The 14,036-nt window shown below is 43.8% G+C and overlaps 1 long non-coding RNA gene across 1 annotated transcript; it reads right to left on the reverse strand.

The window, feature by feature from the left end:
- Positions 1 to 262: 262 nt before the first annotated feature.
- LOC133663285 (uncharacterized) lies at positions 263 to 8,901 on the reverse strand. The gene is made up of 3 exons (XR_009828279.1): positions 8,815 to 8,901; positions 8,669 to 8,737; positions 263 to 349 (listed from the first exon to the last, which is right to left on the reverse strand). It is a non-coding gene; the product is annotated as an uncharacterized LOC133663285 (long non-coding RNA).
- Between the last annotated feature and the right edge of the window lie 5,135 nt (positions 8,902 to 14,036).

Below are 14,036 nucleotides of genomic sequence, written 5' to 3' on the forward strand. Positions count from 1 at the left end.
TTTTTGATTCAATAAATAAGGGGTTTGTATGTTCTCTATATCCAACATTATGTATTATTCTAACAGATGGACAAAACATGCAGCTTCCATATTTGAAGGCCAAAGCTGCAACCTTTCTTCTGTAGGGCAACAGTGCTGACCACTTATCCCATTGTGCATCACCTTGTTATTGCTAATAACAGTACTTGCACTAACCAAGAACAGGACAGCTTTAGTTGACAAACATCTGCCATAGAGAACAGGTGTTCCAGCCTCTCCGATTCCTTGTCTGACTTTTCCACTTCTTTTACTGTGTCGTTCTCCTAGTCGTCATCCTCCTCTTCTTCCTCTTCTTGTGGGTCTCAGTGACCTGAGAAGAAAGGAATGTTCATCAGAAGTATGACAAGTCTTTTCAAGGTCTCAGAGAGAGTTAGTGAGCGAACAGCTTAGAGCCTAAGGGCCGGGAGGGGTCTCGCAGTGACTGACATGTACAGGTGAAAGTGGATTGGGTCAGCCTTGTGTCACTGTGGACACACACGCACGCACGCACACACACACACACACACACACACACACACACACACACACACACACACACACACACACACACACACACACACACACACACACACACACACACACACACACACACACACACACGCAGGCTCCAGTCTGGCTATACCTCAATGGGAAAAAGGGTAGAGGTCAACTACAGCTGTGATGTTCTCAGCTTCAAGGGTAAGTATAGCACATTTTGGGGACACTGAATTAGGTACTCCTTTACAGATCAGTATTAAAAACTGCCAGAACATTTTCACATATTAATTGATTTTATATGAGTTGGCCCTAGTGTGTGAATGTGAGTGTGAATGTTGTCTGTCTATCTGTGTTGGCCCTGTGATGAGGTGGCGACTTGTCCAGGGTGTACACCACCTTCCGCCCAAATGCAGCTGAGATAGGCTCCAGCACCACCCACGACCCCGAAAGGGACAAGCAGTAGAAAATGGATGGATGGATGGATGAATTCACCCATTGACAGTCATTCAATATTTGTTTGTAACTGCGTTTTTTAGGGATGCACTGAATTTTTGTTTCAAGCCGATACAGATAACTTCCTGTTTCTGAAGACCGGAAGTTAGATTTGACAAACTCTACATGTACATTGAGGGGATTCATGTTGCCCCATTCGTCGTGGTTTACCTGACACATGAAACCTGACAAATTAGGGGGTTGCATCACCCAGTGAAGCCGCCTAATGGCATTAGAGTGTTGACTACTTTTGTTACGTGGCAATTACAACTTTGACTACAGCGTCAGTTACTATGTAGAGTTGCGCGCTCCATTATTTTCAGCAGACTGCATTGCCCCTAACCCCAGGAGTGTGGTGATCACGTCATATTTTGCCAGCAAAGATAGCGGCGGCTCAGAATTACAAACTGTGGCTCCAAGTGGTCTGCTGGCCGACGAGCTCCAGTGTCTTCAGTGATGTGGGGCACGGGGGTCTTCTGCATCTCTGATATCACACAGATGATATCAGCTATCAAGTGTATCACTGATATTGTTTTATCTATGTGCTGCTCGCAGTGGTGTATCTTGCTGCTGGGGGAAAGAGTCCAGTTTGTCTGGTTGCCCTTCTGTAACATCTTGGCTCCATGATTCACAGTCTAGCCTGCGTGGACATTCACATGGCTCGTTGGCTGTGGGATTCAAATGAAGGAGAGCGGCCATGTTTCTCCCTTGCAATACCCACCTGAGCGGTGCAAATTGTACCGCTTGTGTGGGGAATGCCAATACTGGCTTCAGGTATATTTATTTGCCGGCGTAGGTGTTATAATGGGCTGTAATGAGCTTTGTTGTGTCAGAGGAAAATCTAATTTCAAACATTTCTATGCTCGTACAACACTTAAAACCTTTAGCATATCAGTTAGTGGAATTACATTATGGAATGGATTAACGCCAGGGGTCGGCAACCCAAAATGTTGAAAGAGCCATATTGGACCAAAAATACAAAAACAAATCTGTCTGGAGCCGCAAAAAATTAAAAGCCATATTACATACAGATAGTGTGTCATTGATTGATTGATTTTGATTGAGAATTTTATTAGTAGGTTGCACAGTACAGTACATATTCCGTACAATTGGCCACTAAATGGTAACACCCCAATAAGTTTTTCAACGTTAATCAATTCATTGTAAATGAGATATAAATTTAATTAAGAGGACTTAAAGGAAACTAAATGACCTCAAATATACCTACAAATGAGGCATAATGATGCAATATGTACATACAGCTAGCCTAAATAGCATGTTCGCATCATTTAACTTGCAGTCATGCAGTGACCAAACATGTTAAAAGTTTGGTGGACAAAATAAGACAGAAAAAGAAGTGGCATAAAACACGTCCTAGAAAGTCGGAGAAAGTTATTCATGTAAACCAGGGGTGTCCAAAGTGCGGCCCGGGGGCCATTTGCGGCCTGCAGCTAATTGTTTACCGGCCCGCGACACATTCTGGAAATGCTATTGCAAAAATAAAAAAAAACATTACAAAAAGTGGACTGAGTTGCAATGTTGACACAAAGCTGCCATGCAAGCTGTTTATTTTTCTTTTCCATCCATCCATCCATCTTCTTCCGCTTATCCGAGGTCGGGTCGCGGGGGCAGCAGCTTAAGCAGGGAAGCCCAGACTTCCCTCTCCCCAGCCACTTCGTCCAGCTCCTCCCGGGGGATCCCGAGGCGTTCCCAGGCCAGCCGGGAGACATAGTCTTCCCAACGTGTCCTGGGTCTTCCCCGTGGCCTCCTACCAGTCGGACGTGCCCTAAACACCTCCCTAGGGAGGCGTTCGGGTGGCATCCTGACCAGATGCCCGAACCACCTCATCTGGCTCCTCTCGATGTGGAGGAGCAGCAGCTTTACTTTGAGCTCCCCCTGGATGGCAGAGCTTCTCACCCTATCTCTAAGGGAGAGCCCCGCCACCCTGCGGAGGAAACTCATTTCGGCCGCTTGTACCCGTGATCTTGTCCTTTCGGTCATAACCCAAAGCTCATGACCATAGGTGAGGATGGGAACGTAGATCGACCGGTAAATTGAGAGCTTTGCCTTCCGGCTCAGCTCCTTCTTCACCACAACGGATCGATACAGCGTCCGCATTACTGAAGACGCCGCACCGATCCGCCTGTCGATCTCACGATCCACTCTTCCCTCACTCGTGAACAAGACTCCGAGGTACTTGAACTCCTCCACTTTGGGCAGGGTCTCCTCCGCAACCCGGAGATGGCACTCCACCCTTTTCCGGGCGAGAACCATGGATTCGGACTTGGAGGTGCTGATTCTCATCCCAGTAGCTTCACACTCAGCTGCGAACCGATCCAGCGAGAGCTGAAGATCCTGGCCAGATGAAGCCATCAGGACCACATCATCTGCAAAAAGCAGAGACCTAATCCTGCAGCCACCAAACCAGATCCCCTCAACGCCTTGACTGCGCCTAGAAATTCTGTCCATAAAAGTTATGAACAGAATCTGTGACAAAGGGCAGCCTTGGCGGAGTCCAACCCTCACTGGAAACGTGTCCGACTTACTGCCGGCAATGCGGACCAAACTCTGGCACTGATCATACAGGGAGCGGACCGCCACAATCAGACAGTCCGAAACCCCATACTCTCTGAGCACTCCCCACAGGACTTCCCGAGGGACACGGTCGAATGCCTTCTCCAAGTCCACAAAACACATGTAGACTGGTTGGGCAAACTCCCATGCACCCTCAAGGACCCTGCCGAGAGTATAGAGCTGGTCCACAGTTCCACGACCAGGACGAAAACCACACTGTTCCTCCTGAATCCGAGGTTCGACTATCCGGCGTAGCCTCCTCTCCAGCACACCTGAATAGACCTTACCGGGAAGGCTGAGGAGTGTGATCCTACGATAGTTAGAACACACCCTCCGGTTCCCCTTCTTAAAGAGAGGAACCACCACCCCAGTCTGCCAATCCAGAGGTACCGCCCCCGATGTCCACGCGATGCTGCAGAGTCTTGTCAACCAAGACAGCCCTACAGCATCCAGAGCCTTAAGGAACTCCGGACTCTCATCTACCCCCGAGGCCTTGCCACCGAGGAGCTTTTTAACTACCTCAGTAACCTCAGCCCCAGAAATAGGAGAGCCCACCACAGATTCCCCAGGCACTGCTTCCTCATAGGAAGACGTGTTGGTGGGATTGAGGAAGTCTTCGAAGTATTCCCTCCACCGATCCACAACATCCGCAGTCAAGGTCAGCAGAACACCATCCTCACCATACACGGTGTTGATAGTGCACTGCTTCCCCTTCCTGAGGCGGCGGATGGTGGTCCAGAATCGCTTCAAAGCCGTCCGGAAGTCGTTTTCCATGGCTTCCCCGAACTCCTCCCATGTCCGAGTTTTTGCCTCCGCGACCGCCGAAGCCGCACACCGCTTGGCCTGTCGGTACCTGTCCACTGCCTCAGGAGTCCTATGAGCCAAAAGAACCCGATAGGACTCCTTCTTCAGCTTGACGGCATCCCTCACCGCCGTTGTCCACCAACGGGTTCTAGGATTACCGCCACGACAGGCACCAACTACCTTGCGGCCACAGCTCCAATCAGCCGCCTCGACAATAGAGGGGCGGAACATGGTCCATTCGGACTCAATGTCCAGCACCTCCCTCGTGACATGTTCAAAGTTCTTCCGGAGGTGGGAATTGAAACTCTCTCTGACAGGAGACTCTGCTAGACGTTCCCAGCAAACCCTCACAATGCGTTTGGGCCTGCCAGGTCTGTCCGGCATCCTCCCCCACCATCGCAACCAACTCACCACCAGGTGGTGATCGGTAGAAAGCTCTGCCCCTCTCTTCACCCGAGTGTCCAAAACATGAGGCCGCAAATCCGACGACACAACTACAAAGTCGATCATGGAACTGCGGCCTAGGGTGTCCTGGTGCCAAGTGCACATATGGACACCCTTATGTTTGAACATGGTGTTCGTTATGGACAATCTGTGACGGGCACAAAAGTCCAATAACAAAACACCGCTGGGGTTCAGATCCGGGCAGCCATTCTTCTCAATCACGCCTCTCCAGGTTTCACTGTCGCTGCCAACATGAGCGTTGAAGTCCCCCAGTAGAACGAGGGAATCACCCGGGGGAGCACTCTCAAGTACTCCCTCGAGTGAATCCAAAAAGGGTGGGTACTCCGAGCTGCGGTTTGGCGCGTAAGCGCAAACCACAGTCAGGACCCGTTCCCCCACCCGAAGGCGGAGGGAAGCTACCCTCTCGTCCACCGGGTTGAACTCCAACATGCAGGCTCTGAGCTGGGGGGAAACAAGAATTGCCACCCCAGCCCGTCGCCTCTCACTGCCGGCAACGCCAGAGTAGAAGAGAGTCCAGCCCCTCTCGAGAGAACTGGTTCCAGAGCCCTTGCTGTGCGTCGAAGTGAGTCCGACTATGTCTAGTCGGAACTTCTCCATCTCGCGCACTAGCTCAGGCTCCTTCCCCCCCAGCGAGGTGACGTTCCACGTCCCAAGAGCTAGCTTCTGTAGCAGAGGATCGGACCGCCAAGTGCCCTGCCTCCGGCTGCCGCCCAGCTCACATCGCACCCGACCTCTATGACCCCTGCTATGGGTGGTGAGCCCATTGGAGGGGGAACCCACGTTGCCTCTTCGGGCTGTGCCCGGCCGGGCCCCATGGGGACAGGCCCGGCCACCAGGCGCTCGCCATCGTGCCCCACCTCCGGGCCTGGCTCCAGAGGGGGGCCCCGGTGACCCGCGTCCGGGCGAGGGAAATCTGGGTCCATAGTTTTTATTTTTCATTGAGGTCTTCTTTTGTCTATCTTTATTTTTATTTTTTTGCCATTGCTCCAAAAAAACAAAATCAATGTTATAATGAATTATTGACCTATTCAAGGCTCCTTTCTTTGACAAAAGAGCATAAAAACAAACAAAATAATAGTTTAAATGTAAAATCGACAGATATATCTGAAGTTGATCTCGTAACTTAAGTGTTGAAAGTAAAAAAAAACTAATAAAAATGTGTCACTTTATGAGTGGGGCACCTTGTGGATCCCAAATATATTTAATGGGATTTTATTTATCTTTTCACTGTGATTACTCAAAAATAATAATGAATTAAAATCAATGGTGTCCTGCATTATTGATATTTTTAAGGCTCTAATTACTTCACATCAAACATTGCTTTCGGAATGTTTTGGGCAGTGGGAGAAATACTGCATATTTCAGTTTTATTATAAAACACAAAGTTGTCTTTGACAGAAAAGGCATAAAACCTTTTTGTTTTTTTTAACTTTACATCAACCTGAAGTTGATATACTGTAGAGATTTACTGTAAGCGTTAAATAAAAAAATACAATAATAATTTGACTTGTTTTTAACATTTTAATGACTTAGACCCTTTATGGTCCCCGAGAGCCCTGAAGCTTAAAAAACAAAAAAACAAATCCATATATTTTGTTACGGTTTGAAAATGAAAAATATCAAAATGTCCCCCGCATGCTTTAATTTTTCCGTGTGTGGCCCTCAGTGGAAAAAGTTTGGACACCTCTGATGTAAACAAACTACGGTGAGTTCAAGGACGGCCAAAATTAGTAGGACAAAACGGCGCTCGCCAACTACTCGAATCAGTGAAGCATGTTTAATATAAACAGTGTGCTTTATAACAATTAGGGAGGTTTGTGTCATGTTTGTCCTCCTACAGAAAACATATTAACACAAAAAATATATTTTTTTCCCCTCATCTTTTTCCATTTATCATACATTTTTTAAAAAGCTCCAGAGAGCCACTAGGGCGGCGCTAAAGAGCTGCGGCTCTAGAGCCGCGGCTTGCAGACCCCCGGATTAACAAAAGAAATCAAAAAAAGCACCAATATGATGCCGTTTAAGAGACTGTTCAAACTACATGTGTTCACAAAGTACACAGAACAAGAGTTATGATGAACATTAACCTTTTTTTATTTTTTTTTATTGAGACAAAAATGATTTATGTATTTAATATTTGTTTGCTTACTATGGTATATTATTTATTTATTATTTATTTGTTCACTGTTCTATTACAGAGAACAAGTAAATTGGATACAATTGCTCTGGTATGAAAAGAGGTAGGATTAAATAAGCTCTGCTTCTTCCTACTCCTTTTCGGACGTGCTGTAATGAAACAACTGGAAATATGTGATGCATTACAATGTACTGTATGCATGTTCGAAATAAACTGAAACTGAACTGAACTGAACTGAACTGAAAAAGTATTTTTTCTTTCCTCACAGAGTTTTTGCAGGACATTTCGATTTCTACACTGTGAGATCCGGTGACCTTAGAGGCAGTTTGGAACTTCCTATGAGGCAGGAGTGCTTGAATTGTTAACCTTAACCAACCTACAGCACAGTATGGGTAATCGCACCTTAATGGAGTACTTTTATATAATTTGTATCGGTTACCGAAACTATTTTTGAATGTTACGGATTATCAGTGTGATGTCATAATTCCTATCGGTCCAATGATTATTGTTTTCCCCTAATGTTTTCAATACAGTACTTTAAAAATGCGTAAGGTATACCTAATAATGTGGCCTGTGAATGTATATGTGTGGAGTGTATAAGTGTGTGCGTGCGTGTGTGTAGGACATTTTTTTAAACATCAAGCCCAGCTATAACGTGTTGTTGAAATTAATGCCTTATGACCTTTATTCATGCCTAACAGATGCAAAATAAAGGCAAAGCTGCGACACTGCAACAGGTAAATACTGTCAACAGCACACAACAAACTGTGTCCTCATGTCCTTACTGTGTTCAGTTCAGTTCAGTTCAGTGTCATTTTATTTTGAACATGCATACGATACAAGGTAATGCATCACACATTTGCAGTTGTTTCATTACAGCACGTCCGAAAAGGAGTAGGAAGAAGCAGAACTTATTTAATCCTACCCCTTTTCATACCATAGCAATTTTATCCTATTTTCTTGTTCTCTGTAACAGAACATCCCCATCCATCCATTTTCTACCGCTTATTCCCTTCGGGGTCGCGGGGGTGCCGGAGCCTATCTCAGCTACAATCGGGCGGAAGGCGGGGTACACCCTGGACAAGTCGCCACCTCATCGCAGGGCCAACAGTGAACAAATAAATAATAAATAAATAATATACCATGGTATTCAAACAAATAATATATACATAAATAATCTTTGTCTCAATAAAAAAGAAAAAAAAATGGGTTTTCATTATAATTATTGTTCTTTGTACTTTGTGAACACTTGTAGTTTGAACAGTCTCTTAAACTGAATCATATTGGTGCTTTGTTTTATTTCTTTGGTTAATCCATTTCATAATTTAATTCCACATACAGATGTGCTAAAGGTTTTAAGTGTTGTACGTGCATAAAAATGTTTTAAATTAGATTTTCCTCTAAGGTTCTATTTCTCCTCTTTTGTTGAGAAGAATTGTTGTACATTCTTGGGTAGCCGGTTATAGTTTGCTTTGTACATAATTTTAGCTGTTTGGAAATACACCAAATCGTTGAATTTCAATATTTGTGGTTTAATAAGTGTAGGTGTTTGATTTGTTCCTTTTCCCCTTATTACCAGGACCCACATTCCTAAGTTGCACCTTTGACCCTGGAAAGAGTCAAGAAATCCTGCAGAGAATAAATGAACAAATAAACACGTAGGAAAAAGTCCAGACTTACATTTTCTTTTGTAAGCGTGTGTGACATGCTTCATTGTTGCTGACGGGCCTGAGATAATCAAACCTCAAACTACAAAGCAATGCACATTGTAACAATTAATCACACTCTAGCTGCCTCGTTTACACTCCCAACCTTGAACTACTTACTTTAACCAACTATGTGTAGGAGGTTTGATGGCTCCTCATCAGGGAGCTGAACTCCTGACTCTTTGGACCGGTCTTCTTCCTGTGTCACCTTGCTGCATTGGCACACACACACACACACACACACACACACACACACACACACACACACACACACACACACACACACACACACACACACACACACACACACACACACACACACACACACACACACACACACACACACACACACACACACACACACACACACACACCCTCGCTTCCTGCCTGGCCGGATGCAAAGCTGTGACTGGCAGCAAAGCATTGCTGTTATTTCTGGCAACAGAAAGTGTCAGCCGACTCTCACAATACAATAGTCCACTAAACCCAAATAGACAGTACAAACATATCAAGGGCCTTTCTCTTGCTGTCTTACTTTTTAAAATGCATTATTATTAAATAAGACAAGTAGGTACATACATATAAGCCCAATTACATATTTTGATTTTTTAAAGGGTCCATTCTTCAATTTTTTAATGACCAGCCATCCTCTAAGTGTCCACTAGATGCCCTCAGACTTCGCTCAACTTGGCTCACCTTATCCTAATCCTCATTCCTGTCAGCTCATCTCTTCCTGATCCAACCCAAAACTTCCCTTTATTTGTGCTGCACCCCTTGCTGTGTTGTCTTGTAATCCATCCATCCATCCATTTTCTATGTCTATAGTTAATGTCATTTGACTTGCTAACGCCTTGCTTGGATCACCGATAGCATAGTCCGTTTTTTCCCGTTCAGACAATTTCAGACTAATTTACTTGGTTTTTATAAGAAATGTTTGCTCCAAGTGTTGATTTTATACTTGATCAGATACGGTTACTGTTTTGTTTTGTTAGTGAATTAAATGATGTGTGGATTTCATTCTCAGACCATTTATTGACGAGAAATGCTCATTTCAACTCAGGTGGTGAGAAAGTAAGATATTAAAGTTAAAGTTAAAGTACCACTGATAGTCACACACACACACTAGGTGTCGTGAAATTACCCTCTGCATTTGACCCATCCCCTTGTTGTTCCACCTCTGGGAGGTGAGGGGAGCAGTGAGCTGCAGCGATGGCCACATTCGGGAATCATTTTGGGGATTTAACCCCCAATCCCAACCCTTGATGCTGAGTGCCAAGCAGGGAGGTAATGGGTCCCAATTTTATAGTCTTTGGAGGTAGAAAACGGATGGATGGATGGATGGTACGACTCAGCCGGGGATTGAACTCGCGACCTACCGATCTCAGGGCGGACAAGCTAACCACAATGCCACCGAGCATGTTTCTTTCTTCCTAATTAGGGGAGAAAAGTACCAAGTTACCTAGTTTGTAAGATACATGTTTGCTTACATTTGTATCAATCAAATATGTGTAGACATGAATAAACAATTTAAAAAAAACAATAAGTCCCTCCAAGATTTTGCGGGCTTTTTTTGTGATTGTTTTTGAGTTTGCTGCAGCTTTTACAGAAAGTTGCAATGCTTTGAGGCTTATATTTTTTTAACAACATTGAATCAACTTGTGATTTTATGTATTTTTGTTATCAATGTCTTAAGCGTTCCTTGTAAGTTTAAGTTAAAAAAGAACTGGATTGCAAGAATAATTTTAAAACAAATACTATAAGTGAATGTGAGTGTGAATGTTGTCTGTCTATTTGTGTTGGCCCTGCGACCCCGAAAGGGACAAGCGGTAGAAAATGGATGAATGGATGGACTATATTAATGTTTAACTCGTTTTATACCGCAAATACTTGAAAGTAGACACTTGATGGCAGTAAAAGCACATACCTCGAGCTCATTGTCCAATTACTGTACTGTTTCAATTAATTATAACAAATGATGATAATAACTTATAATTACAGAAAGAAAAATCCACAAAGGCTTCTTTTGGTAGAGTCTGCAACAACAATTTGCAGACATTTTCTATGTTTATTTTACGCTTGAAAAGTGTTTTTTCAAATCCTAAACATCTTTCAGTTATGTTCCAACACATTTACTCCTCTCTCAGTATGACAGATTATCATCGCACTTTAACATCGCTGTCATGTAAATGTTGCCTCTTTGGTATGTCAGCATTGCAAATGTCAATCTGTTCTTCATTTCCTATCTTTAATAACTCTGTCTTTTAGTTTGTAAAAGACAATATTTTAAGTTGATCAATTTACCTGAAATTCAAAAAAAATATTTTAATCTTTATCTAAACTATTAACTTTTTTGACTGACTTGTACCATTTGATACTGAAAAATAAAATACAATTTTTATTTTATATATTATATATTATATTTCATATTATGTTGCTGATTCAAATTGATTAGCAACGTTGACTCAGGAGTACAACAAATAAAATACTTTAACCTACAAAACAAAAATTAATAAAATATTTTGTGCTGATTATATTTTTAATCAAAATAAAGAAGTCAGGATTAATGGCTACAATGAGCCCATTTTGTAGTGCACAGCTTTTCGGAGCGGGTTTTGGAGCGTGATACTGATAAAGCATGTTTCCCAAAGTCGCATTGCATCACAGCGCACCGCACACCCCCAGAAGAACTGCCTTATCTGATTATAAACAACTTAGGGAAAAATATGCACTCTTTCTGCAACTTTCAAACACGGTGGATGAAGAAAAAACGAATTCTCTATTGCTAGCGATGTAGAACGCAATAAACACATGAAAACATTTTATTTACACTTCTATAACATTATATATAAACGTGGAACACTACATCATACAGTATATGGCTAATTTAGTGCGACGAAAAATAGTCAGAAGTGCTAATAATGGATATTACAAAAGCTTCCAATATTGTTTACACTCAGAGCAGCCATCTTTAAAGCCAACTCGAGGGTGGTGAGGACTCTCCAACTTCAGAGCAGGAAACCCCACCTCGAAGTTCATTCCAGTTGAAACTTCCGACTAGGAACTCTGAAATTTCGACTTCCCAGAACAAATGGTATGCACCATTAGTGTGTAGCTCAATGTTTGTATACCACATTACCCAGAAGAAGATGTAAATTACGCAGGAGGATGACAATTGTGTCATTTGAGGAATTACCAGTTAATATATTGTCACTCCTTGCTATTCCTGCTTTGACTACACGAGAACCAAGCAAACGTTTTTCCGCTCACAGACAAATCCGTCTGGCCAAAATTACACTGATTGGCCAAAATATGCAGGAGAGTTTTGGGCATCGGACAAAGTTGCAAGCCGTGCATGATTTGCGGGGATCTTTTGAATTCGCTTGAATTGGCATCAATGCGATGTTGCAAATTCCTGGAGGGAATGAATAATAAACAAGTCTCGGCAATTGCTAAAATCTTTATGTGAAGTCATTTTCTAACATTCTTAACTCACACAAGTATAAAAAGAAGTTAACTACTGCAGATTATATTTAGGACCATAGGGCGCACTGGATTATACGGTACACTGCCCATGAGCGGGTCTATTTTCATCCAAAAGGCGCACCAGATTATCTTCATAGCAGTCTCTCGGGCGCGACAATGACTGTTTCATTTCGGTCGGATCATAGTCCTCCACTCAGCCCGGTCTTTTGCCTTCAGCTGCCAGGTTGCAGTGTCGATCTTCAGTTCCCTCAAATTCCGTTTAACGGTGTCCTTGTACCGTAGCCTGGGCCTCCCTCGGTTTCGTTTCCCTTCCTCCAGCTGTGAGTAGAACAGATGCCGAGGGAGCCGCTCATGACTCATTCTCTCTACATGCCCGACCCATCTCAGGTTTGTTTGGGTTAAGATGTCATCCATCGATGGCAATCCAGCACGATTTAGGACCTCTGTGTTCGGGATTTTGTCTCTCCAGGAGATGTCCATGATGGTCCGAAGGTGGCGCATCATGTAGGCGTGAAGTTTTCTGACTTGCAACCTGTAGAGGGTCCAAGTTTCATCACCGTACAAAAGTGTAGCTAGCACAGTTGCTCTGTACACCTTGCACTTGACGCAAATAGAGACATGCTTGTTGTTCCAGAGTCTTTCCCTTAATTTCCCAAACACAGCACTCGCTCTCCCCATCCTCAGTTTGATCTCATCGTCAAGCTTGGCATTTTCTGTCACTGTGCTTCCGAGGTACTTGAATGTCCGGTATTGCAAAAGTGGGTCTCCCATGACACAGACCTCCCCTGGTAGGGAGGATGTGGGCTCATACTTGGGTGGCTGGTACAAGCATTTCGTCTTCTTGATGTTTATTTTGAGGCTGAACTGACTAGCTGTTGCTGCAAACTTGTTCACAAGATCTTGTATGTCTTCTATATTGTCGTCTATACTGTCGTCCGCAAACAGCAATTCTCTCACAACCTTTACTGTTGTCTTGCTCTTTGCTCGAAGGTGAGCAACCTTGAACAGATCTGCATCTGTTCTTGTCCGTATGTAGACCCCCTTTGATGTGTCCTTGAAAGCAACCTCGAGCATGGCTGATAGGTAGAGTGAGAACAGGGTTAGTGCTAGAACACAGCTCTGCTTCACTCCATTGCTGACTGGGAAGTCCTTCGAGACAGATCCACCCAGTGCCACATTTGCCTGCATGTCCGTATGAAGCGCCTCAATAAGCTCAACAAACATGTCTGTACATCCGTACTTCTTGAGAACTTGCCACAATCCTTGCCTTGAAACTACGTCGAAAGCTTTTCTGAAGTCAATGAAGACCACATAGAGCGGCATGTTCTGCTCAATACACTTTTCTTGCACAAAAGATCATGTCGATTGTGCTCCTTCCTTGTCTGAAGCCACATTGAGTTTCTGGAAGTACCTCTTGCGAGATCTGTTCATTCAACCTATTCAGAAGCATTCTTGAGAATATTTTACTGACAATGGCTAAGAGTGAGATGCCTCGATAATTCCCAAACTCTCTTCTGTCTCCTTTCTTGACCAGTGGTACAATGCTGGCATCCTTCCACTCCTGGGGTATCTGATGAGTTTCCCAAATACAGTATATTTGATCATATTATGCAGACAGGTCAACAACTGGGCACCCCCAGACTTCCACACCTCAGTTGGAATGCCGTCACGACCAGATTATAAGGCGGGAAAAAAAAGTCTTATCATATTATGTTGTTTTTTTAGCGCTGTGTGTAATGTTCTATATTCTCAATTAACATTAAAGTTTTGGTGTTGCTGGCTTACCGGTACTTGCTAACATCATTTATTGAACAGGCGTCAACCTATGAGGGGCCGTTAGGGACATTATTCAGAATTAC

The sequence above is a fragment of the Entelurus aequoreus genome, linkage group LG02 (assembly GCF_033978785.1).
Source record: "Entelurus aequoreus isolate RoL-2023_Sb linkage group LG02, RoL_Eaeq_v1.1, whole genome shotgun sequence".
In the NCBI taxonomy this organism is placed as follows: domain Eukaryota; kingdom Metazoa; phylum Chordata; class Actinopteri; order Syngnathiformes; family Syngnathidae; genus Entelurus; species Entelurus aequoreus.